Source organism: Pinus tabuliformis, chromosome 2_2 (assembly GCF_031772625.1).
Source record: "Pinus tabuliformis cultivar Carrire ecotype Pingquan chromosome 2_2, CPIR1, whole genome shotgun sequence".
NCBI lineage: Eukaryota > Viridiplantae > Streptophyta > Pinopsida > Pinales > Pinaceae > Pinus > Pinus tabuliformis.
In genome coordinates, this window is record NC_142300.1 from 276495007 (window position 1) to 276522850 (window position 27844).

Consider the following 27844-nt stretch of genomic DNA (forward strand, 5'->3'; position numbering starts at 1 on the left):
GTATCAAGTAACAACCTCAGCAAACTAGAGCGCCTGTTCAACTTGTGTTCAACCTTTTGTATGTTAATGGTCAGAAATACATTAATGCATGAAAGTGTTTGGCAATCAAAATGGGAAAGCTAAATCAGTCCTAAATAACAACACAAATTAATCTTGAGGACATTAATTAAATTATGAATCAGCAAAAATGTCAAAGGATATATACATTGAAAACAGTTTGGCATGCGTTTTCAGCATTATCCTAACATAAATTTAGAGTGAACGTTGAAAGTAGATAGGCATACCTTTTCAACTTGAGTTCATAGGATAGTTGAACCATGAATTCAGAGTGAAAACTGATATTGGCTTACTAACCAAAATTTAGAGAAGAAATTCTGCAATGGCCGGCCTGCATAAGTAAATTATGCATCCACAGGACTCACGATTATCTGAAATTTGACATGCATTTTGGAGTTATAGCAAGATAAAAAGTCATAAGAAAATTTTTGCAGTCGCCTATCTGCGTAATTAAACTATGCATCCACCAGAACACGATTATCTGAAATTTGACATGCATTTTGGAGTTATGGCAAGATAAACAAGTGGTAAAAATGTGGGCCCACAGGGTTGTATTAGTGATTGATATTTAATTAAATTAAATAAAATATATAAGTTGATTGATGACTTTGTACTTGTCATTCAAATATAACATGCATCATTCCTGAATGTATTACATCTGCCTCATATCAAATGCTCTGGATAGATTTGAGAGAAGGTCCAACAATCGCCTCCTTACCATAATGGCATATACTTTATTAGATTTTTAGTCATTTTTCTGCCCTCTCTGTCATTAATGTGCATTTCACAGAGCCCAACAACGATGGAAAAACCATCTTTCACCTACGAATATTTGAGGGAAATCCGTCCTGCTTTCGGGCCTGTTCACAGCAACGATGGAGAAACAATCAGAATATTGGAGGGAAAGTCGTCCTACTTTCGGGCTTGTTCACAACAACGATGGAGAAATAATCATTCACCTACGAATATTCAAGGGAAAGTCGGCATTCTTTCAAGCCTCTTAACAGCGTGCATGCCATACCATATTGGGGGCTCCATATAAAGGCACTAGGTTTAGGGCACCCAGGTTGGGTTGTTCCATAACTTCGAAAAAGATTTTTCCTGATGTTCTAATAAAGATAATTTCTTAGGGTTATGAGTAATATTAATCCACCACTGGGTATGGAACCCACATTATTCTGTCTCAAACTTACTTTATGAATTTCGGCACTTAAATAGGGCCTGTGAAATCTTGTGCCTGATTCTAGGTTCTGTATTAAAGCATCCAGGTGGGGTAGTTCCGGTCAATCTAATAAACGTATTAAAATGTGATTGAAGAGCTCTCAAACACGGGCTCTTAGGTGAATCATCCCGACAGAAGCATGATGTAACAAAAAGTTCCTTTGTTACTCGAAAATCCATCCAGCTTTCCCTCCCTGTCCGCCCCTCCCTGATCTGATCAAGCAATTGATACCATGGCGGTTGGGTTCTTAGTGGAATTAGGAAAAGCATCTGAAATGCGATTTTAGGGCTATCAAACATGTTGTTGTAATGGGTTGAGTCATATTCCATCCACCGCGGTATTTGTCATGCATTTGTCATTAGGTAAGTGGCTTACTAAGGACATGTTAGCTGATTTCATGAGTTCAATTCAATTATGAATCTGTTGCTGCTTCAAAGTCCTGGGTTAGGCATGTATAACTAAATTGTCCTAGGGTTCTTCCTGGGTGGGTGGACCATGGAATGTCATGTGCAATACATATGGTCTGCATAAGCAAGGAGCAGTCTTTCACACCAGCCTTTGAACTAGTCATCAGCACAGAAGAACCGACCAACCGGGATTCTCTCAAACATGTATCAGGTGTAAAGCTTCTTCAAGAGAAATTTCAAGAAATAGGAAGGCCTTCCCGAGTCCCTGTCAGTGTAATTTTTTTTTTATATTGAGCATTGTGCTCAATGCAAAGTTCCATGGCATTCTGATGGACTATCTCATCCAGATATAGCGAGTCAGGGGATGGATAATTGGAATCTTGTTGCCACGAGCAGGGCACCTGAGATTATTGGCTAAGGTTTGGTGTTGGCGCTGATGTTTATGGATTTTTTGATGGTGTCATGCGGAAAGAGTCAATTATGCGGACAAAACCGACCTCCCTAGAAGCTAAGGCTTTCTAGTGACAAACAAAACAATCAAGCACTATCTTTCCCTAAATATGCATTTACAATACAAGCAACCAGGTGTTTAAAGAATACCTTCAGTCCAACGTTGTTTGTAGCAGTCCAGCCTCTCCGATCCAGATGAGCTCCTCCTTCTCTTTGAAACCTGCATTCACTAACAAGCAAACGATTACATAGTACCTGAATAACTCATAAAATAAAACATATTCATCATAAAGACCAAGGAGTTTATGAAACAAATTATATAAACAACTTGTTGAGAAAAATGAACTTAATTATATTAATTGGAAACAAAAGAAACCATTACAACCAGTGCCTTGGTGTTGTGCAGGTCCCTCCCAGGGTCCAGCAAGAGTTCTCCTTTACTTTGATCAGCTCACCCACTTCCAAATGAAGCTAAGAAAGGATGGGAATCTCTCCTCTCAAGCTCTAATAGGGAGTCCTAATTTCAGCAACATCTACCCTTAGGAATGTTCAGCTTTCAACCTCTCCTCCCTCTGGCCCAATGCCTGTATTTATAATGCTTTGGAGGAAGTTAATCAGGTCCACCATCAATGGGATAAGCCCCTCTTTCAATGGGATAGCTCCCCTCTTGATGGGATAAGTTCCTCTTTCATAGGGATGCATGAACCATCTGGAGGCTCTCAATACACGTCAAACCATCTTCTAGAATGCTCTAGATTCGACCACAAGTAACTTTTTTGAAGTAAAACTCGCGCCTTTTGACCTTTACAGGAGTACGCACCCATCCCTTTACAGATAGAGCGTACAAGTACGCAGGTATTGTGAACTTGAGGTGCGTACACGTAGGTAAGGTTAAGAGAAACTGCGTAACCAGAGTTAATTGACTTTTTAAGGACTTTCTCTCTTTCTTGGAGTTTGACATGAGGAGCAGAGGTATAAGACTTGCCAAGGAGGACAGTATGACAGTTGATGGAGCCATACTGACTGCAAATAGTCATGGTGACAAATTTTAGTGTAACAGATTGCCCCCTAAAGTGCGAAGCCTGTAGTAGATTAGGGTTTCATATCATCTAGGAAGGGTGAAGTACTTTATCATTTCAAGGATTATCTTGTGGAGAGCCCAGTCGGAACCTGCAAATATTCAACACAAAATACATATATAAGATCATATCATCACTGAGGTAGGCATTCCCATACTCAGATTGAAAACTTTAACTAACAAACTAACTACTGCTCTGATATAGGAATGATTTCGCAGTACATCATAATCATAGACTCCTGTAGACACAGTATGGACGCAGCCATCTGTTTATAATTAGTCTACTATATAATGAATACAAAACTCCTCGCAGCCTGGATGGTGGAAACTAGATCCAGGGTCTTTATTTCTACTTCCCGAAATAGTACGATTCTATCCATGCGAATAAATGAGTTGATGTCGAACATGGTAGAAACCACTTGATTACCAGTCGATGATGTAAACTGTTAACAAGTGTGAGAGAGACCACCAGTGATGTCAATGGTTCTCAAAGTACCCAGTACAATCCATGAGATGTGAATGAATGTGTTGATGTCAAACATGTCACGGAATCCTTCGATCGAAAGCCAATGATGTAAACTGTCGTCAAAGGCGAGAAACCTGCCATTGATGCATGCATATTTCAAGGTATTGACGATTTCTAGGTCATCTTTCTAGATAATGTGCTGATGTCGATAGAAAGTAACCCGTTGCAGGCAAGCCCACAACACGAAATCATAGATCAAGTTGAAGAAATGTAGCTGTAAGGACTGACTTAGGGATGGTCAAAATGGATGACAGGTATTTTGCAGATGAATGGTTTATTTGTAGTGACCTCTTGAACACATAACGACACAACAGATGGCTTGGTGACAATTGACCCAAAGTTAATGCCCGGAACCGGCTGAAAATTTTCAATGTGGTTTGATCAACTGTTAGGCAAAGGATTTCCCAACCCAGGTGAATGAAAAAGTGTCGTGTTCAAGAGTGGTGATAAGGTTTTTCTGAGACAAAGGATAAGAAATAGGCTCATTTTTCTCTCTTTTCCCCCACCATTTCTGGTAAGTACCTCTTTATTTTTTACAAGCTTGAGGAGGATAACATATGCTTGATTATAAGCTCATCCTTCGGATGAGTCCAACTTAGTTTAGATTCGAACCCTAAGAAGGAGTGGTCCGTTCCTGTTTGTAATTGAACAGGTCCTTTACTGTGAAATTTTAACGAGTCCAGTATAGGAGAAACTCGGCGTTTTTCAATTTTAGAGTCTGAAAAAACTTAAGAAGACTCCAGGGTTGACCTTTTTCGTAAATTTGTGTCTCCCAAGCCCGAAAAAGTATAAAATAATACTTGAGAGAACCGCTTGATCTTTACGGCCAAGGAGTACTTTCATGATTAGTGTCTCTGACCTGAAAAGTAAAAAGCGATCAAAGACACGTCGTTTTATTTCCAATATTGAATTTGAAACGACAAAAATCCGGCAATCTTTTCATGTTTTTACGGTCAGAAAAGGGCTGTAAGAGGACCGTCTTTTAATTCCGTTTTAATGAGTGTAAAATAGACGCTTGGCAATCTTTTCATGTTTTAGGAGTCTGAAAAGGGCTTAAAAGAGAACTCCAAGGTTTCACTTTTTCGTAAGTTTTAACGAGTTCGAAAAAATGATAAAAATATACTCATGGTTTTCACTTTTTCGTAAGTTTTAATGAGTTCGAAAAAATGATAAAAATGTACTCATATGGTCGACTTTCAATTTAATTTACGAGTAGGAAAAGACGGAAAGAACTCGGCATTTTCATTTGTTTTACGAGAATGAAAAATGACAAAACAATCTCGAGATTTTCATGAGTTTAACAAGTCTTGAAAATAACTGAAATTGACTTGAGATAGGTTTCATTTTTACAAAAGCTTGAAACAGAGAAAAACTATGCTTCAAAGTAGTTTCATTTTTACACAAGCTTGAAATAGAGAGAAAACTGTGCTTGATGCGCCCTAAGCGTAACTACTAGAGCGCATGCCCCCCAGCTTCATTTCATTCAACTAAATACAAGCTGGATGGAATGAAGGTTCATGTACGAGATCATTTGAAAGAATCGACCTAACACTGTAAGAAAATTATGCAAAACACTGAAATAACTAACCTAAATATACAACTTAACATTTATGAGATCTAGTCAATCTCTCGACTCAAGTAGAGGAGGATTTGTTTCATTTTTTAACGAGCTTGACACAGGAAAAGAACTATGCTCGGATTCGGTTTCATGTTTACGCAAGCTTGAAACGAAAAACTATGCTTGTTATAAGTTCGCATGCCCCCAGCATAATGATGCCAATCAAGGTACATGCCCCCCAAGCTTCATTGCATTCAACCAGGTGGATGAAATGAAGGTTTACTTTCGAAATCTTGGAAAGACTCGTGGGAGTTGTTTCATTTTTTAGTGAGGTTGACACAGGAAAGAGTCAATTTTTTCATGCGGAAAGAGTCAATTTTGCGGACAAAACTGACCTCCCTAGAAGCTAAGGCTTTCTAGTGACAAACAAAACAATCAAGCACTATCTTTCCCTAAATATGCATTTACAATACAAGCAACTAGGTGTTTAAAGCATACCTTCAGTCCAACGCTGTTTGTAGCAGTCCAGCCTCTCCGATCCAGATGAGCTCCTCCTTCTCTTTGAAACCTGCATTCACTAACAAGCAAACGATTACATAGTACCTGAATAACTCATAAAATAAAACATATTCATCATAAAGACCAAGGAGTATATGAAACAAATTATATAAACAACTTGTTGAGAAAAATGAACTTAATTGTATTAATTGGAAACAAAAGAAACCATTACAACCAGTGCCTTGGTGTTGTGCAGGTCCCTCCCAGGGTCCAACAAGAGTTCTCCTTTACTTTGATCAGCTCACCCACTTCCAAATGAAGCTAAGAAAGGATGGGAATCTCTCCTCTCAAGCTCTATAAGGGAGTCCTAATTTCAGCAGCATCTACCCTTAGGAATGTTTAGCTTTCAACCTCTCCTCCCTCTGGCCCAATGCCTGTATTTATAATGCTTTGGAGGAAGTTAAGCAAGTCCACCATCAATGGGATAAGCCCCTCTTTCAATGGGATAGCTCCCCTCTTGATGGGATAAGTTCCTCTTTCATAGGGATGCATGAACCATCTGGAGGCGCTCAATACACATCAAACCATCTTCTAGAATGCTCTAGATTCGACCACAAGTAACTTTTTTGAAGTAAAACTCGCGCCTTTTGACCTTTACAGGAGTACGCACCCACCCCTTTACAGACAGAGCGTACAAGTACGCAGGTATTGTGAACTTGAGGTGCGTACACGCAGGTAAGGTTAAGAGAAACTGCGTAACCAAAGTTAATTGACTTTTTAAGGACTTTCTCTCTTTCTTGGAGTTTGACATGAGGAGCAGAGGTATAAGACTTGCCAAGGAGGACAATATGACAGTTGATGGAGCCATACTGACTGCAAATAGTCATGGTGACAAATTTTAGTGTAACAGATGGGATCAAGTTGCCCCCACCCACCAAGGGAAAGTGTAGCTCACTCCCACCCGCCAACAACCATGAAAAGCTAGTTAGGTCGAGAAGCTAGGTTGGCTTCGCCTTATTTTACAATCGGAAGAAAGAACAAAGAACTCACAACCATGAAAAGCTAATTAGGTTGAGAAGCTAGGTTGGCTTCGCCGTCTTTTACAACTGGAAGAAAGAACAAAGAACTCACAACCATGAAAAGCTAGTTAGGTCGAGAAGCTAGGTTGGCTTGGCCTTCTTTTACAACCAGAACAAAGAACAAAGAACTCACATTCAGGAGAACTGCTAGGAGGAGCATTATCAAGAAGTCTATAACTAGAAAATTAGAATATTTCAGAGAATTAAAAAAAAATCTTCATTTAGAAAAATTAGAGTAGTTAACAAGAAATATTTATTTAGAAAAATCAGAGCAGTTCAAAGATCACTTACCAGTTGTTCTTTTACAATAGTTTTTGAAACATAGTCCCTCTTCATAATTGTCAATCAGATGTATCTCTATGGATTGTATCTCTATGAATTATGTCTGTACAATAGAGTAAAATAAATATTTTTGCAGAGAAGGGCAGAAGAGAAGAGTGAAGAAGAGGAGCACGGGAAGCTGTGTAGAGGAGTAGGACGTTGTGCAAAGAAGAGTAGAAGAAGCGGTGTCGAGCATATAGAAGAGTAAAAGAAACGGTGTTGAGAGTAGAGGAAGCCATGTGGCAATGCCCAAGCTGTTGATCAGACTTTTAAAACCAAAAGTTGTTGAACATTGTTTTAATTCATACTTATGTTGTTTTTCCCAACTTTGTTTTAATCCAAACTTTGCATGGAATATATCCATGAAAGATATAATATTGTGACAATATCGGTTCGTCAGAGTTCACACTTTTTTTATGCAAAGTTCCCCATATTAGCTTGCCCGGGTTGGCAAACTCTCTTATGCAAAGTTTTACGATATCAATTATCCTACAGTTTGCCAAACTTTCTCTTATCCAAAGTTTGCCCGGGTTGCAAACTCTCTTATGTGAAGTTTTACGATATCAATTTTCGGACGGTTTGTCAAACTTTCTCTTATCCAAACTTTAGAAACAAAATTTGCATTAAAAAATTTGAAGCCCGCAATAAGACCTCCAATATCATTGTCCAATCAGATTTGTAATAACACATGGTTTTTTAATTGTAAAAAAGCGAAATAATATTTTGTTAGGTTAAACATTCGGCAAAACCATAAAATGTTCAGTCAAACTCAGAATTAATATGCGGTCAAACATCTATCGATCGCTATAGTCCCGCAGCAGGGACTAATAAAGACAAACTCCAATGGCACATGTACATAAAGATACAACGATTGGTGATCTTTCAATTCAATGTGTGATGGGTGATTCATATCAATGTTTTATCCACCTTATCAAATATATGTTTAAATAATTATCACATATATGTTGAAATAATTAACTATATGTTTTATTGTCAAAGGGCACATATTGATTTCACTAATCTAATCTCAGAAAGGGTGCTCCTCGTTTTTGTTTTTTAGGAAAGTAGAGCATATATAAGAAAAGTTTTATAAATAATAGATTAGTAATTGTATTAAGAGGGGTAAAGAAACAGAAAGGAAGATTGGAGATGGTTGAAAGCAATAATCAAGTGAAATATATGTATAATGAAATGCAATCTAAATTTGAGTTTTTATATTTCTTCTAACAAATATAACAGGGGGATAAATTTAGGAAGAAAATTGCACTAACATAAATGTCCCAGAACAATCATAACCCTGGTTGGCACAACATGCATAACATGGGAGTTCAATTTCTTTGGGGTTTTCTTAAAATGACATAAAATAAATTCTAAACATGGGAATTATGAGGTATCTACCAGCGAAATATATCATTGGCGCTTGGGAGAAATGGCTTTTACTAGTAAATTATTGTGAAGATGATAAAAAATTGGATTGGGAATTATGAGGTATCTACCAACTAAATATATCATTGGCACTTGGGAGAAATGGCTTTTACCAGTAAATTATTGTGAAGATGATAAAAAATTGGATTACAAATAAAATTGTTGTATCAATGAATGTTGTGAAAGTACTTGTGAAAAGCTTTGTGATTGGGACATGGCAACAATCAACAACTTTAAGGATTTAAAACCTTGTCGACCTAACCCTTGATGCAAATTAAAGAAGGAAAATTGTTCTTCCTTTCCCAAAAAGATTATAATGCTAGATTATGTGAATCCAAAATTACATCTTCATGGCAAGTCAATTATAAAAATCAATATTGAAAGCACTCATGTATTAGTTCTTTTTTCTTTTTTAATAGTGTTTGATGACACAAGGGTTCTAGTCACCAATGAAAACACAACCTATATCAAAGAACATAGTAAAAAGATTTATCCATTTTAACATTTCGTTTATAAAAATTTACATAAAATTTAAAATATGATATATAATGCACATTGTGTATAAACAACTAAATATATTTTAAATTTTAAATTTTTGAAGATTAATAAAATATTATTAATAATTGAAACTTATTTAAATATGTAAAATTAAAAATCATTATATTATAATTTAATAGTTAATAATTTAAATATTATTATTTTAATAATTATGTTGTAATAACATAACACTTCAACCATTTATTAATTAATTGTTAATTTAATTTTTATAATTGAAAAAATCAATTAAAATAATTAATACTTATGTTGTAATAATGATTCATAAATGGACATTCAATTTCACCTTAGGACCGTTAGCTGGCTATCAAAATGAAATTGCCTTTGCCGGGCGAAACTAGGTGCTTCCCGTGCTTTTGCCTATAAAAAACAATAGACTATTGAGCTTCTGTGCGAGTGAATGATCCAGCAGGGGAAACATATGCATTAAAGAGTTCTGACTTGGAATCTAGGGGCACTCGATCTCGATTTGCCACGGGTGAAACGGGTCCCACTACGGGATATGGAACGGGCAAGGATGCTGGGCGAGATGATGACCTTTAATCCATAGGCTCTGGTTATGGTTAATAATTGAGTAAAGGTCAAATAATAACATGACATAATAAATAATAGCTCATACTTTTTATAAGTTTAGCATCATGATTGATTTAATAATTAAAAAAAAAATGCTTAATAATTTAGTAAGATTAAATAATAATATAATATAATAAATGATAGCTCATATTTTTTAATAAGTTTTAGTATTATTGTTTTATTTGTGTTGTTTGTGTTAAATAGTTGGTGGTAAATTTATATCTATATCAATTGTACTCGAGTAAAACTATTTGAATTATAAATCATATATTATTGTGATTATATATCACAATATGGTATTTAAGAAGAATATTAAAAAAAAAAAATCATTAAAAAATCATTAAATATTAAAATTTTTATTTCTATTAGAATAATTATTAAAAAAAAAAAAAAAAAATTGAGAAAATTTTATTTATTTTTTAGATATATAATTTAATTATTTTAAGTTTTTGTTTTTTAATTTTTTAAATATTTAATTTTTTTTTCTATATAATACTAACTAAGCATCCACGAGGGATTTGAACCGGTGACCTATCGCAAGGAGTGCCTTAACAGTATACCCATTCACCATTAATCCAAAGCCCCATGGGCTAGATTAATTTTTTTTTATTTGTAAATATGTAATTTAATTATTTTGAGTTTTTGCTTTTTTATTAATTAAGTATTTATTTAATTTTTAAATTTTTAAAAAGCACATGTCAATTCCACAAAAATGGAGAAATCACACATTACTTTCAAATTTGGTTGTAGATTGACATTAAATTTACAATTTAATTTAATTAATAATTTTATATTAAAAAAAAAACAAAACACAACAAAATCCAACATTAAAAAATTAGACAAATTACCACTATATAATAAACATATAAATTAATAACTTAAATTAATCACTATTTATATTTTAATAATCAAGAGTACAAATTAGCTAGAAATTTAGTAAATATGTAAAATAAAAACCAATTAAATATACATAAAATTGCATTAAATATAAGAATAAAAACTTACACTACATGCTCTATAATTTAAATTATTTTAATAAAAAAATAGATAATTATAATATATAAATTAATTGTTATATAGAAATAATATTACTAAAATCATTATTACTTTGATATTTCAATACTAAAATATTATATTATTAAAACTAATTATCATAATTCAAATTTAAAATAAATTTGAATGAAAAATTATAGAAAAATATTATATATAAATGAAAGTAATAATATTATTAAAGTTAGTTCACCATTAAAAAAAATTATATTATTAAAATTATTTATTACATTTATATTAACATTTATACATATATAATATTATTGCTAAATAATTATTACTCTTCATATTTTAATATTAACCTATTATATAGTTACTAAGCATTGACCTTCCAATTTGACCATTAAAATTTAAACAAAAATTTATGGAAAAATACCATTGTAAGATATTGTTGACCCCAAGTATTAACTTTCATCCATCACCATTAAAATTAAACTATCACTATGGGAATAATAACATGTGATGGGAACATATATAAAATATATTTGCAAAATAAATAAAGAATTTTCTATTTCAATAACGACTAGAGGCAGATAGGGACATGTGCGAGGGAACTTGAAGGAACAGTACCACTAGCTGAACCAAATACTTGGTGGAGATGGACCCTAAATAGATGAATCTGAGGTACAGTGATGTGTGGTTTGATGGTAAGTCACATGGGCGAAGCCCGGGCAGACCGAAGTTCAAATCTCATTGAGTACAATGACCTGCTGTGGTGGCAGTTAGAGGGGCAGATTCCCCTTTCCCGTGAGTCTGCTCTTGCTAAAATCGCTCTAATCCACCCCCAAATTGATGTCCGATTTGATAGCCTTCATTAGGCATTATGTCTCTAGGAACTTAGTATACCCGACTTGCAGGTGGTTGGTTATGCTCTTGGTGTTATAATTGCAGCTATGAGGTTTGATCCTTGGTCTCCCATAGATTAGGCCTAACAGTTACCGATTCACCATGTGGTTAAAAAAAGATAGATGAATCTGAAATTGTGAAGGGTCCAAAATGCTTATAATGCCCACATGAGAGACTGTCCAAGTCATGGAAGGTGGCAGTGGGCAGCATAGAGCTAGTAAAGTAAAGTACAAAGATGGCGCAGTGTGTAGAAAATCCTCACATTATATGGTTGGAAAGCATACAATAAATTTTAAAATAAAATAGCGCTTTAAGAATACAATAAAAGCTTTGAAAATAGTTATTGAAAAGAGCTTTACGAAAACAATTAAAGCTTCAAAATAGTTATGGAAAAACGCTTTACATATACAACAAAGCTTTGAAATGGGTCACTATGTTGCAGGGAAGCATATTTTGCATCAGAGCCAATTTTTCATCACGTTATTGCGGATGTGAATTCCTTTTCGCATTTCATGAGCAGTTGGGCAAAGTGTAGCAAAGATTTTCCTATTTTCAGTAGTTCTCCACCACTTGAGAACGGTCTTTCAACAGGACAATGAACATCGCCATTATATGGGCCATAAGCTAAGCATATGTGTTCTACCAATAAAACTCAATAATGAAACCATGTCTGATATGTTGTTTGTTGTACATCATATAATATGCAACACATCCACATTGAATGCTTCATTTGATAATAAATATATTCCAAATCAAGAGTGCATTGTGTGCTACTCATGGATTCGCCATGAGTGTGGAAATATGCCAACATGTCATCTATGAATGTTGAATCTCTCCAGATACATACACATTTAATGAAAATCTATTAATGTCTTGTGTGACCCTTGATTTTCCAATATAATTTTGACGTGTATGATTGGGCACAAAAGACGATGTTTAATAAATTATCACTTATGAGTTTTTCACATCTATTAGGTTAGAAAAAATTAATTTTACAACTCTCATTTTACGACCCTCATTCTACAACCCAGTATGATGTTTGAGCCGAGAGGCTCATTCTACAACCCAGTATGATGTTTGAGATAAGAGACTCGTTCTACATCCCAATATGATGTGTAACTTTTTTCATCCCTCATCAAAGTTGAAATTTTTCTCAAGTAAGCCAAAATACAAAAATCTAAAAATTTAAAAAATCACGTCAAGAATTGCATCCCTCTCGACTCATGTTAGATCTGTATTTAAGATGGATCTATCCTAGTATATGAAATATCTCTCATACTACTTTAGGAACAATATTGCCCATCTCTTCTATTTTTCTAAAAGTCTAATTTGAATTTGTTAACTTCCTTTAGTTCAATTGGATTGAATTGGGACAAAATGTCGTGAAGCAGGTTGTAGGTGAATATGGGAAGAAAGTGAGGTGACTTCACCCATCGAAAGACATTGACACTAAGGAGGTGCAGTCCCACAATGTTGTTGCAGAAAAGCTTCTAAATGATCACTCTATCCAAAATCTAGAGAAACTTTTTGGTGTTATTGGTAATGTAAAACTTGTGCATGTTTTCCAACCTCAAAGATTGTATTCTTTTTGCCTTTGTTTTTTCATTCCAATGATTAAAATATTTAAAATTTAAAGGCGTTACCATTCTCATTCCATACCTTCACCTTTTTTATAGCCTTTCTCCATAAGAGAAGCCTTTTCTAGTATTCCCCATCTATGTTTGGCTAATTGCACACTGTATTCAGTACATGAACATTTACACACATTGATTTTTTTCAAGAATAGGTATCATTTCCTGAACTTGTTTTTGTATTACATTCATTTAATTTGCTAAGATAGTTCTATTTCTATCTGGTTTTTTCTTTTCATGAATTTGCTTCAATCTCTATTAACAATAGCCAATATGGCCAAATAATTCTTCCATAGAAAGATACATTGATACAAATACAGAGAAAGTAAATGAATAAATGAATGTAAAAAAGAAAGATAAGAAGATTTCATGCAATATTTTGCGTGGACAATTTTTTTATGCTAGTTGGTGCTTGGAATTTATGAAGCATAGAATTAACAACAATGAATTTACTTACAATTCTGCTTTGAGATATATTTACTGGTTTAATTTTCCCATCATTATCTACCAAAAAGAAAGAATTCTTGATTTCAACAGTGGCACTGAACCAAGCAAACTTGTGGAGTCGTCTACCATGTGAGGATTGCATACCCTGTGGAGTCGTCTACCATGGGAGCATCATCTACCAGGCTACCGAGAGTTCAAAGCCAGTAAGGGAAAAGCAAAGACACTCAATATTGAAGGAGACTCTTCAGCTAAACAAAATGAAGATGTGAAGATGTGCCTCCCAAGTGTAAAATAAGGGATTCAAGATGTCATAAAACTCACAGGGCAATGGAAAGTTATGAAATTTCAAATGGTCTAGCGGTGGACTTGCCAACATTAATTTATCTGTCAAAAATGGTTAATAAATGTACCTTATAACCTAAGACCTCAACCTCCAGAAAGGCCAAATAAGAACTCGAACTCAAACCTAAGATAAAATGTGAAATGTAATCAAATTTAATCCATGATTTGAATGAAACTTTGATTTAAAACATTGTTATGTCTCTATTTTTTTACGTGGAACTAAGTCACTATCGAAAAATTGATTATTATAGTCTCTACCCCACCAAAAAGTAGGGATTAAAAGTATGGGAAACAAAGTCTTTTGATTCGAGAAACCTTCACTTAGGTATCATACTTCCTCATATTCACCATTTTCATTTTCATTTTATTGTGAACTTAATCTAATTAAACTTGTAATTAGGAATTATTGAAGCCAACAACTTAATTTGTTTTTCTACCTATCCATGTTTTATTTTGCTTAAAATTTTTCATCTCAGTTATATGCTCAAAAATAATTACCTTATAATGATTATAATGATAACCATGGTAGTTCCACAGAAAAGATAACCATGGTAGTTTTACTAATATTAATTGTGTAAAAAGGTTTTTTTTTTTTTAAATTAGAATGAGAATTTCTAGAGAATCAACCACTTTGAAAGAATAGTTGTTGCTATTACACCAAATACAACCATTTCATAAATGTCACAAATGGGTCAGTTACAACATGTCTATGAAGACTTGAACCCACGTAGTTGGGGAAACAAAGTTCTCACCAAACCACTCGAGCTAAGATCCTTTGACTATCTATAAAGGAATTTAGATATATATGTATGTATTGATTGTTTATACTTATCATAATTTGGTAATTATGTTTTATTAATTTTGGAGTGAGTGAAACGAACAAAATTTAAATTGATACTTCGATTAAGACGTTGTGATTAGGAGGCATATGTTCCATTAAATATGCTTATATATGGTTCAAATTTAAGTTGATCCTTTGATTAAGATGTTGTGATTAAGAGGTATATGTTCCACTAAAGATGCTTATATTTTCCCTTGGTTCAAATTTAAATTGATCCTTTGATTAAGACGTTGTGATTAGGAGGTATATGTTCCACTAAAGATGCTTATGTTTTCCCTTGGTTTCAAATTGCTATAGCATGCACTAGCACATCCACAAGCATGAACATGAGCAGAAGTAGAATCATGCCATTAGTGAGACTTGAACTTTGGAGGGGGGGATATCAACACCCCTCTTTGACCAACCTGACAAGCCACCATTAATATTTTCAATATATTTCAACTAAATATGTACAAAATTTACATTTAAGCATATTGTTTTGTATTGCCTTATAATTTGTAGTATTTTTACTTAACTATGATGTAATGGCAATGCCTATCTTCCTAATTCTCCAACTACAATAAGTCGTTTTTCAAGGTTATTTAGGACAATGGAGAGAAAATTTTAGCATTGGCTAATTTTTTCAAGAACATTAGGGTTTCCTATTAAAGGGTTCATGAGGCTTAAGCTTACAAGGAAACCCATAACCTACCCACATCCTTTGTGGGAGAGTACTTCCTTTGCAATCTTTAAGCTAGCCCTTTTTCAAGGTTATTTAGGACAATGGAGAGAAAATTTTAGCATTGGCTAATTTTTTCATGAACATTAGGGTTTCCTATTAAAGGGCTCATGAGGCTTAGGTTTACTAGGAAACCCATACCTACCCACATCCTTTATGGGAGAGCACTTCCTTTGCAATCTTTAAGCTAGCCCTCTCACATTGTAATACTTATGGTTAACTCCCTGGTAAGGTATTCTATTGTCTCTAAAGGCACTTTGATTATAAATGTTTTCAAAAGGAAGTATTATCTTTGTCAACTAAAATAGAGGAGGAAAAATCCTCTTTTCCATATTTAGAGAAAGAGGACAAATCCTCTTTTCAATATCCAGAGAAAGAGGACAAATTCTCTTTTCAATACTCAAGTACTTGGTGTTAAAATTGTAGTCCAATATAAGGTTTCTTCTAATTTGGAAAGGAAGACTCCACAACAAAGATTTGTTTACTATAGAGAAAGTAGAATGTAACTTTCTATTACAAATGCTTTCAAATGTGGACCAATGTTATTATTAACAACTATAAGAAATCACTTTAACTTGTAAATTCATTTTTTTTTAATGACCTTCCACAACTCTCTTGAAATATATTAACTTTAATTAGACTATAGATTATTTGAAAAGTCTTAATTCTTCATGCTTATTTTTTGTTTATTTCATATTCTAATAAGTCTATAGAAAGGTCGTAGATGAGGGATTATGTTTTAGGGTAGAGATGGTTGTTTATTTAAAGCATGATTCCTCAAATTTAACTCTATTTCAATATTTATTTCCTCAAACTCAACCTAGATTAGATGTTGAATATTCGGATATGCTTTTGGGAAAAGAAAATCCATTATAAAAATAAAAACTTGTTGGATAATTTTATTAAGGCATATCAAACTGAAGAGGATAAAGGTGTTTTCTCTATGTTAAAACACTCATATATCGAACAAAATTATTGTAAAGTTTTAATGGACAAATAATTTCATTATGAAAAACACAATTTCGATTAAATGCAAAGTTTATCTACAAATATGTCATCTAAATAAAACTTACCTAGAAATGGTTTTTAATGGGAAAATATAGAAGAATAACAAATCCAATTGGTAGAAGGACTTGAGAACACATGTAAGTAAATAGCACAAAAGAAAAATGATGACATGTTAGAATCTATAGCTTTAATAAACAATCTTATTATACCTTTTGGGAGATATGATATTAATGCATATATAATTATTGCCAAGGACTCAATCACTTGGGTACATGTTTTTAGCTTTATATAAAAGAGTAAAAATAAGATACAAATTAGAAAAACTATTTTAGATATATTATATAATTAATATCATTAAAAAATCAGCCAACCTCTAATCAATTAAATATAAACAAAGAAATTAATAAAATTAAAAATTAAAATAATAATTAATTAATTTGTAACATTTTCATGGATAAGAATCAAAACAAATTTCATAATACAAAAAATATTCGAAATGTCCTTTTTATGAAAAAGTCGTATATATATACTTTTTCTTAAAGGTTATAAAGCAACGAAATCTTTCTTTTCATCTCCCCCTCTATAAATTGCCACTTAATATTCACACCAAGCCGAAAGGTGGAAAATGGAATATTCAACATTGAGTGTGAACTTTTAATAAAGTGTTAAATATTGCACGTTCAAAAAGTTAAAGAATTAATCATCTTACTTTAAAAAAAAATTATTAAAAGGAAAATCATCCCCGAAAACAAGAAAAAGTAAAAGAGAGTAAAATAAAGCAAAGTTACAACCCACCTTGAAAGTTCTACACGTCGGGCTCCCACCTTTAAAGTATCGTACTTTGTTGGTGCCACTTGTACATCTGTCCACCTTCATTGATAGATTTATGGTTCTGTCCTCTCCACTCTAAGTGTTTTAATAAATATGTTTTTTTTAATGAATTATAAATATAAAAGATTTATTTTAAAGGTGTGGAAAATACGTTATTGAAATTAAAATATATAGAGTTAAAAGATTCCAAAAATGCAGTTTTTATTAAAATATATATATATATATATATATATATATATTTTAGATGATGTATATGTATTTTTTTTCATTATTAAATTTATTGTAATTCTATATTTATTAAAAAAATCAATTGTATTATATAATATATGTATTATAATTGATATTGAAACAGTTTATTTAGTATAGACGTTGAAATATTTTATTTATAATCTACACTATACATATTAAAAAAAATTATTGTTATTAATATATTAGTAAATACATGTCGTTCTCATTTTAAAAAGTATAAAGCATATATCCATGAGTCAGAGTCACACACTCTCCATATATATATACACACTAGATGGTGTATATGTATTTTTTTAAATCATCATAAATCTATTTTAATCCTAGATTTATTAAGCTAGAAGAGAGACCAATGAAGTTTTTTTTATTTTCAATTGTGTTATATAATATATGGATAATTGATATTGAAGCATTTTACTTAGAATGGACATTGAAATATTTTACTTATGATCTACATTGTCCACCAAAAAATGTTTTATTGTTATTAGTATATTTTTAAATATATGTTGTCATCGTATTGAGAAGTAGAAAGCATATATCCATGGGATAGAATCGCATACATAATTCCTAACATGGTGAAGCCTACGTCTTTTAATGCTTTTAAGTCAATAGCCCTATTCAATTCTCTGTACAAGATAATCTCTAAGTTGATTGCTAATAGAATGAAGGTTGGTCTATCAAATCATATGTCGTTGACTCAATTCGTTTTTCTCTATAATAGGCATATTCATGATGCAATAAAGACAACATAGAAGGTCAATCATACGATCAAGGCTCAAAATTTTCCAGTGTCGGTGATGGAGATTGATTTGAAAAAGGCATGTGATAGAGTGGACTGGTTTTTCCTAAGATTGGTTTTAATTCAAACTGGTTTAAAATTTGAAGTTGTGTCTTGGATCTTAGGTTGTATTCGACCTTCTAATTATGTTTTTCTTATCAATGGTGAGCCTTTTGAATTATTCCAGACATCAAGGGGGACAAGGCAAGGATGCCTTGTATCTCTGTTTTTGTTTTTATTCACTATTGAAGGCTTAAGTAGGTTAATAATGGAAGCAAAGGAGAATTGCAAAATTAAAGGAGTGGTAGTTGGCCCTCATGTGGTGATAACACATCTTATTTGTTGATGGTGTGTTATTATTTGGTCAGGGGAATGTGGATGAATGGAAGATGTTTAAAGAAATTTTAGACTATTTTTAATGTTGCAGGCATGGAAGTAAGCCTTGATAAATTGATTAGTCTTAGCAGTAATCTCAAGTAGGAGAATCTGGAATCCATTAAAGGTATTTTTCCTCTCAACTCTGGTATGCTAAATGATGGTTTCAAATCTCTTGGATATTTCCTTAAACCAAATAATTATATGGGAGTTGATTGGTTATAGATTCTTATAAAAGTGGAAAAACACATTAATCTTTGATGTAATTGGTGGCTCTCTTTAGGATATCAACAGATTCTAGTGAAATCTATTATAGAGAGCATTTTGGTTTTTTGGCTAACCTTAGCCAAATTCCTAAAAGAATTTTAATGTCAATAAGGAAATTGAGTGCTCAGTTTTTATGGAATGGAAATAGTAAAAAAGGAGGTTTGTCTCTAGTGAAGTGGCAAAGATTGGAAATTCCAAAAAAAATTGGAGTTTGAGGCTTGAGAAATATGGAGCTATTCGCTTTAGCCCTTGTTGCAAAAGGTGGATGTCAAATGTTTTTTTAAAATAGCATGTGGAGCTCAATCACGAGGTTAAAATACCTAAGGGATAAATCAGTGGAGGTATGGTTAAGACAATAGTCAAAATTGACTAAGGGCGGGTGTGATGCAGGTAAATTCTAAGTGTGGACACAAACAATTCCTCTAACCCAAGAGCATGGGTCTAGTCACAAATAGACAATCTATGGCAAATTTCCTTAGGCTAGAATCAATTAAGAGGGCCTACCTCTTAGAACACTATTCCACTTGGTGATGATCCTTCTTCGTTCCAGCTATCTTTCGTTTCCTTCCTTCGCAACCTGAAACAAGAAAACAATAGAAAAGAACAAAAGTAATAGCATACAATATTGTATTCATCCTACTTAACAAGTCAAGGAACATTAAGCCATAAAGATGTAAAATGACACTTCATGTAGGAAATCGATCGATACTTGCATTTATATAAAACAAAAAGAGATTACAACCGGTGCCTTAACATTTTTGATCTCCTCTGACATATCCAGGTTCCCACACTTCTGCTAACACTTCATGGACAGCCCCAACAATAGAGATTTTAAGGCCTCTTTCCCTCTAGTCTCAAATCACACCCAAGCACACTATTCTCCCTAAAATTTACACTAGAAAACTTCAAACTATAGATGTCTTGTTTATTATTCTAACTCCCAACTAAAACTAGCTTTTGCTTGGGAAAAATAGAGGTTTTTATAGCTTGGATGGATGGGAGATGGTTCCTCTTCTCATGGGAGAAGGCCTTATCTCTTAGATTAGTTCCATCCTAATAGGGGAAAGGAGCCTAAACTGACCATCTCGACTCCATCCGGCCTAACCATTTACCAGAATTCTGTTACGAAGCTTCTAGAGCCGAAAGCTTCAGCTCCATATTTAAAAAAATTTCCAAAAGAGGATCGGCGCGACTGAGAAAGGGCCCAGTTGATCCAATCGGTGCTAGGGGTAGTTGTAACCCCTGCATATTGGTGCGAGGAGGACATGGGTCATTAGCGTTAGTCTTGTAAACTGGGGTAAGCAGAATATTTTTAGGAAATGATGCAAAAGGGAAATGTTCTGCTCATGAAGAGGGACTCAATGGGAGTTTCTTCATGATAGGAAAGCATGTCAGGTACACTGTAGAGGTCCTCCAGGATCATGGACGAGGAGTACAGGGATAGTGACAAAATGTTGTGTAACAGATGCCCCCTAAAGCATCAAGGCTGAACTAGAGTGAGGAGTGAAATGCTTTACAAGTGTGTGTGGGGAACTGGAGTCCATCATCGAAGAACCTGCAAGCAAGAATAGATACATATACATCACTGTAAACTTTGAATAAGAATACATGAATTGTGGTATGGACCCATCCATCAAGAGAATGATCATGTAAATGGACCGAAGGCATGGGCGCAGCCATCCAACAGAAAGGATCATAATGAAACCAAGGTATGGTCACAGCCATCCAATAATGATAAGGATCACATATAACAACTCATGGTATAGTCGCAACCATCCATCTGAAAGAGACATGTATATCAACATGACCATGTCACATCACCTCACAACCTGGACTTGCGTAATCTTAGCCCAGGATCTTGTGCTCCAAACGACCCGATCAAAGTACAAATCCTAACATGTGAATGAATGTGTTGAAGTTGAACATGCTAAGAAGTCACTTGATAACAAGTCAATGATGTGAAACGTTAACAAGTGCGAGAGAAACCACCAATAATGACAATGGCTCTCAAGGTACTGGCAGAACAGTTCACGGAATGTGAATAAAGGAACTGATGTTGAACACCCGTGAAATCACTTGATCGAAATCCAATGATGTGAACTTGTTGTTGAGTGCAAAGAACTTGCCATTAAGGCATGCAAGCTCTAAGGTACCAGAAGGGAGTCTCGCGGTCAGCTTCCTGGAAAATGAGCTGAAGTCGATAGGAAGCAACTGTGTCGAAGGAGGGCCATGATGTATCTCACATCATCGACACGAGACAAAGGGAGGAAAATGATTTCAGATGATACAGAGAATCAGGACTAAGTGTAACTATAGAGAGATGGACTCTTGAACATATCGGCGACACGATTCCGAAGTTTGGCAGCTTTTGGATCCATAGGATTGGTGGTCATGATGACGTGGCAGAGATCAAATGGAAGGCAAAAATGAACGGCTCAACCCAAGAAGGTCAACGATGAAAGGAGGATACCCCAACCCGACACGAAATAGATAATGTCATGTTCAAGAGTGAGTTGCTGACACAACTGATAGAATTACCAAATTTTCCCTCACCATTTCTAGCAGGTACCCCAATTATTTTTTATCGCAAGCTTGAAGGGGATAGCATATGCTTGCACTGTAAGTTCATCCTTCAGACGAATATGACCTAGCAAGTTTAATGAGCCCTAGGAAGGAGAAGCTCATGTTCGTCATGGTGACGAATCCGATGGCGTTTAATTCTTTAGTGAGTCTGACAAAGGTGTAACTCGGTATCTTTTTCATGTTTAGAGAGTTTGAAAAAGACACAGAAAAGAAAACTCCACATGGTCCATTTTCGTATATTTGTGTCTCTCAAGCCCGGAAAGGTAAAAAACGATACTTGAGAGAACCGCTTGACCATTTCATTCAAGGAGTACCTTTTCGTAAATATTTTATCCCAGCCTGAAAAATGGGTAAACATATACTGGTTAAATGATGTTTCGCATCCTTTAATGAGTTCAAAACAATAAGGGCTCAACAATCTTTTCGTGTTTAAAAGGTCGGAAAAGAGTTGAAAACAAACCTCCCCATTTTATTTTCTTTAACAAGTCAAAAGGGAAAATACTCGACGATCTTTTCATTTGGGCTTACGAACCAAGAAAAAAGCTTAAACGAGGCTCGAGTGTCATCATCAACAATCTGTTACCTTTCGATGCACAAAAAAGGTAAATGCATTATGTAGTTCTGAGGAAAAATAGGTCAAAAACACTTTTGAAACCCTAATATTTTCATAAAAACGAATAAAAAGGGGAAAAAATAATTATTTTTTACCATTTACCTTTTTACCTTTGTGTGAAGAGTTTTTTACCCTTTTGTGCCCTAATTTTTCTGGAGCAGATTGTGGGAGATCCAAGGGTCATTTGTCGAGTCGTCGGCTGTAGGTAAGGGCCAAGACCTTAATCTCAATTTTCATATTGTTTTTACCTGTTTTTTATCCATTTTTTGGATTTCATGGGAAGGATTTGGAAAAGAAAAATCGCCCTCGGTCAGCGCAACTTCTGGGCACAGATCCGCGCCAACCGAGGGTTAAGAAATCCACCAATCACGTTGTCGGTGCCACTGTTTTTAAAACAGTCGCACCGACACCATGAGCAAAAAAAGAACATGTTTTTTGCTCAATTTGACCACTTGAATCCAAATTTCTCTGTCAAAAGATGATCATTGAATTGATTAAATGGTTTTTGTAGGAAGAAAATCGTTGAAAATGGTGGATTGGAAAGAACAAGAGCATGAGGATATCGATACTCAAGAAATAGCTGATCCAAATTGTTTGGAGGCTTTGAGGAACTATAAGCTCCTCAATTTATTTCTCACACCAGGGATGTGGGCTCAACTCGAGCTGTTATGGTACCTGATTAGTCTCTGGGACATAAATCGGGAAATTTTTATCATCGGTGACCAAGAGCTGGAGTTGGAGACTTCAAATATTTATTTCATCACAGGACGATCCCGGAGAGGGGAACCAGTCAACCTATATGGGTCGAGGCTAATTGGGGCAAGTGTGTCCATGTGACTTGTCGAACATTGCCCAAAAGCTCTCAAGTCCAAAAGTGTAAAGATCAAGATCGCGACTGTTTGGGATCTTGTGTTGAGAGTGTTACTATTGACCATCAATAGAGTCGTTGGGTCCCAAGCGCCGCATGAGACTAATAAGTCGAAGCTCCTATATGTTATCGAGTGCACATCACCCACTATTTTTAACTGGGTGGAATCTATGAAAATCAACATGAAGCGCCATCTATCAAAAGCTAAGGCAGGAAACCTAAAGCAATTTTCTTTGGGTCTGTCCTAGTGACCTTCTTCCTAGAGTGGGTTCCGCTGTTCCAATACTAGCTGACCGAGATGGATCCTCCGATGCCACGAGACCAACAGATGGTCCGTTGGAGCGAGTTGATGGCCAGGGTTATGAGGGGCCAACAGATGTCCTACAAGCCCGCCTCCTTCTCATGGCTACAACGACAGGTGATCGTAGTGGAGGATTGTCCTTATAGCAGTACCGACTTCTGCAGAGATCCGAATATGTCACTCCCAGAAGGGGAGGATTTTGATGATGGAGGTAAAAACAAACAATTTTTTAGTTTTGTGATGTTTTTACTATTTTTGAAATATATATGTGTTCATGACACTTCGATTTTATGAATGCATATGTTGGACTAGAATGCCCTACCGAGATGTCCCTGATTGCCAAGTGCATCGCTCGGCAGTTTTATGTCACTCCTTATCATGAGGAGAGTGACAACGAGGAGGATATTGCGCACAATCTCGAGGGTTGACCCATGGGATCCCAGAGTACGCTCAGATGGGTGATGTCCCACGCCAATACCAGAGGCATACGATGGGGGTGTTAGATCGGATCCACCGACTGCTGACTCGTGTAGTCTGCACTGTTACATGCTATCATGAGCATCATGTTTTTTAGTGCATAGGTCTAGCATTCCATATTTTCTTAGGCCTCTGAGCCACTGACATATTTCGAACACACATTTTATCTTTTGAGGCTTTGATGTATGAAAACATTATTCACACACACACACATATATAGATCCTATATTTTCCTACTTACTATGATACAAATGATTTGTTTTTTACTTTTACATGTTTCGCAAATGCCTATCCAACACATAATTAGGTAATGCATCTGTCAATGTATTCATATGTCTAGGAATATGATGATATGTAATGTAATCAAAATTTCTCTCCAATAGACAGATATGTAGATACATTCTCAATATATGAGGGTTTCTGACGAAATATTTCCTATTGAGTTGAAGAAAAAGAAGTTGTGAATCAAGGTTGACAACCAAATCCTGGATGCCAAGAGTGATAGCTTCTGACAACAATTCGATAACTGCGCTATACTTAGTGATTTTATTAGCTGTTTGACATAGACAAATCCCTTGAAGATCAATCAACTCACCATGGGGGTCATAAATGACCCATGTTGCGGAGATAGGTTCTGGGTACTTCGGCAAGCACCGTCAACAAAACCGATGTGAGGAGACACCGACATCTGCAAAGCAGGCAAAAACATAATAAGAAGGAAAGCTAGTTGCAAAAAAACACACCAAACCGTACTGCACAAAAACAAATGACACACTTATTGTACAAAAGTAACCATGCAAGATGACCTAAGCATAAAACTTTTTGAGATAAAGCCCATTACGGGGCTTGTCTAAGGGATTGTCCTTGTAGTCAATAAGCTCATAGGCCCCTTTTTGTAACACGCATTTAACAATGTAGGGCCAATGCCACATGGGTTCGAACTTGTCTGCCCCCAGCTTATCATTAGCCTAATCATACAGAAGGACCAATCGCCTTCGGGAAAAGATGGAGGAGAAACATACTGATCAAAATGGGATTTGACTCATTTTTTTTGTGCTTTGATAACCAAAGTAGCAAGACGGTGGGTCTTGTTGAGTCATTCTAAATACAAGAGATGCTCTTCCTAAGGTGAGGTCTCGGGGAGAAGTACGACAGCCAGCTTAAGGAATGGAATTTCGCATTCAAACGGTAAAGTTGCTTCCAGACCGCAGACTAGCTGGAATGGTGTAAATCCAGTTGCATCCTTGGTTGAGGTTCAGTAAGCCCATAGAGCTTAAAATAGCATGAGATGCCAATTTGACTTGTGCATCCCAATGGTGCGCTGAAGCATTGTAACCAAGACTTTATTCACAGCTTCAACTAGGCCATTGGCCTGAGAGTAATACAGGGTTGATCCATCGTGGCGTAAACCCAACGTAGAAGTCATCTCATCCATCATGTAATCTCGGAAGTGGGAGCCATGGTCGATGACAATGGCCTGAGGCACTCCAAACCTAGAAATAACATGATTGAATAGAAATTGAGTCGTCTTTTTATCGTCTGCAGAGTATGTAGGCATCGCTTCAACCCATTTGGTGAAATAATCCACAACAACGATGATATAACCATACCTCCTAGCCGAACGAGGTTACATGTCATATAGTCGATGCCCCATTTGGAAAAAGGACCAACGATAATAACGGGGTGTAGGTGAGCAGGCTTTGTATGAGGATAAGTCGGTATTTCGTGCACGACTATACTTGGGTCAATGTCGGGAATTTCTTCATATGACCATGAAAAAACATCCTGAAACTCTTGGAACAAAAGATTATAGAGCTTGATCTCTTTTGGAGAACAAGTTACCCCGATATGGATATTTTTAGCGACACCAGGCTTGATAGAAATATCAATTAGCATCGTTTTGGTATTATTACCCATGTTCCCTTCTGACCAAACCATGAGATTGAGAATACACATCAAGAGAGGTTTTCAAAACAATATAATCAGGGGATATTGAAGGCGAAGCGGAAACAATTTCCACATAATTAATTTCGGCAGGACTTAACGGCATTACCTCGCCCCATGTGTCAACAAGATCCGGAGAGGGAATGACCCAAGGATCAGAATTGACTAAAATCATGTTAACAGAGGTAACATGAGGAGATGGGAGCGAAAAGATACCCATCATAGTAGGATATTTAAAGAGTCATACCCCCACAATATCATAAGAAGCATCGATGTGCTTGACATATGGAACATTGTCATCTAAGGAGGAAGAGGTAAAGAAGGATAGTTGGTCAACTGTGACTATTTTCCCTTGATGGGAAAATGAATCACGCTGAAAAAGGACAAGGCTATAGCATGCATGGCATGGGTCCAACTCCATCCAAGTAGAATATTATAATTGAGATTAGTGTCAATGATCTCTACCTCGACGTGGACTGTGCCCTCCAAATTAATGGCAAGGTTGGGTAAGACACTGAATGGTCACAAATCGCACTTGTCAAAAGCTTCCAAAGTGTTAGGGGACTGGTTCAGAGTAGGAGAACCAATTTCCTTCCAACAAGTAACAGACATGATGTAGGTGGAATCACCTTCATCAATGACAGTTCTATGAATGGTTTTCTCATTGATGATAACCTGAATGAGAAAGGAAATCTGATGAGGAAGATGTAGAACATGGTTTTCTATATCAAAACATATAAGACTGGAATCAACAGGATCAATACCCCCAATAGCCGACAATAATGATTTTCGTTGAGATGGACAGCTTTGGAGTACCTCGAGGGCAAACATAGTCGATGGCGCCTGAGCCAAATCCTCAAAAATATTATAGTGTTGAGCAGCGCGAACATTGGGATTGTACGAGGACTTTCGCAGCACACCTTGAGAAGGTGGTTGAATGGCGAAATTAGGGTGAGGTCGCTCTATATGAAGAGGACTAGAACTTGATGGGGCAAAAGAAGAAGCGACAGCTTTTTTTTCTTTCCTTGTTGTTGGGGTATGAGTTTGATAATATTTTGATCTAGTAGCCACATTAACGGGCATACTCATCATGAACACTTGTGAACCTGAGGAAGCAGACGATTGAGGTTGGTCTACCATTTGAGTTTGTTGGGATGGAAATGACTCTTTTAGGATAGTTGGGGTCCATTTTAGCAAACAACTAACTTCAAATCGTCTAGGAAAATCCTTAGTATAATGGTCCTCTTTACAAATGAGGCACAGATACTTAGGCTTTTGTTGGGAAGAATCACCAGCAGACGACTTAGGAGGACCCTATTTTATGTTATCACTCCAAAATTTCTCTAGAGTTGTTAGGAAAGAAATGATAGAGGTAACCACAAACCTACTTTGGAGATTAGGATCTAGCCTTCCTAATGCTCAGAGAGGGCTCTCTCTTTATGATTTAACTTTGTTTAGTTAATTGATTTAAGGCTAGTTATGATTGTACTTGGGTTTTGGTTTTGATTTGGTGGTGGGATCACTTACTTAGATGGATAGAGGGATATATTTTACCATTGGGATATGGGGTCAAATGTCAAGCAAACAAGACTGGATCAAGTTCTAAAAATAGTGTCTATAGGGCAAGGTAGCTGAGTTATTTTAGATCTTAAGGCTGGATGGTGAAGTGGTTTTCTATCGAATCAAAGGAGAAATTAAGGGTTCCTTAAACTGGATTATGAAAGAAGTGAAAGAGGTCAATCGGGATGGGAGAGCAATTAAGGATTATCAGATCCGGATATTATAAGAAAACATAGAAATGATTAACTATTCAAGACAGAGTGTACTTAAACAAATTTTGAAATAAATTTCCAATTAATTCATTCACTTTAGATAACATGTAAGTTTGTGAGATACATAAGAAAATAACAAATTTGACAAAGAAAATAC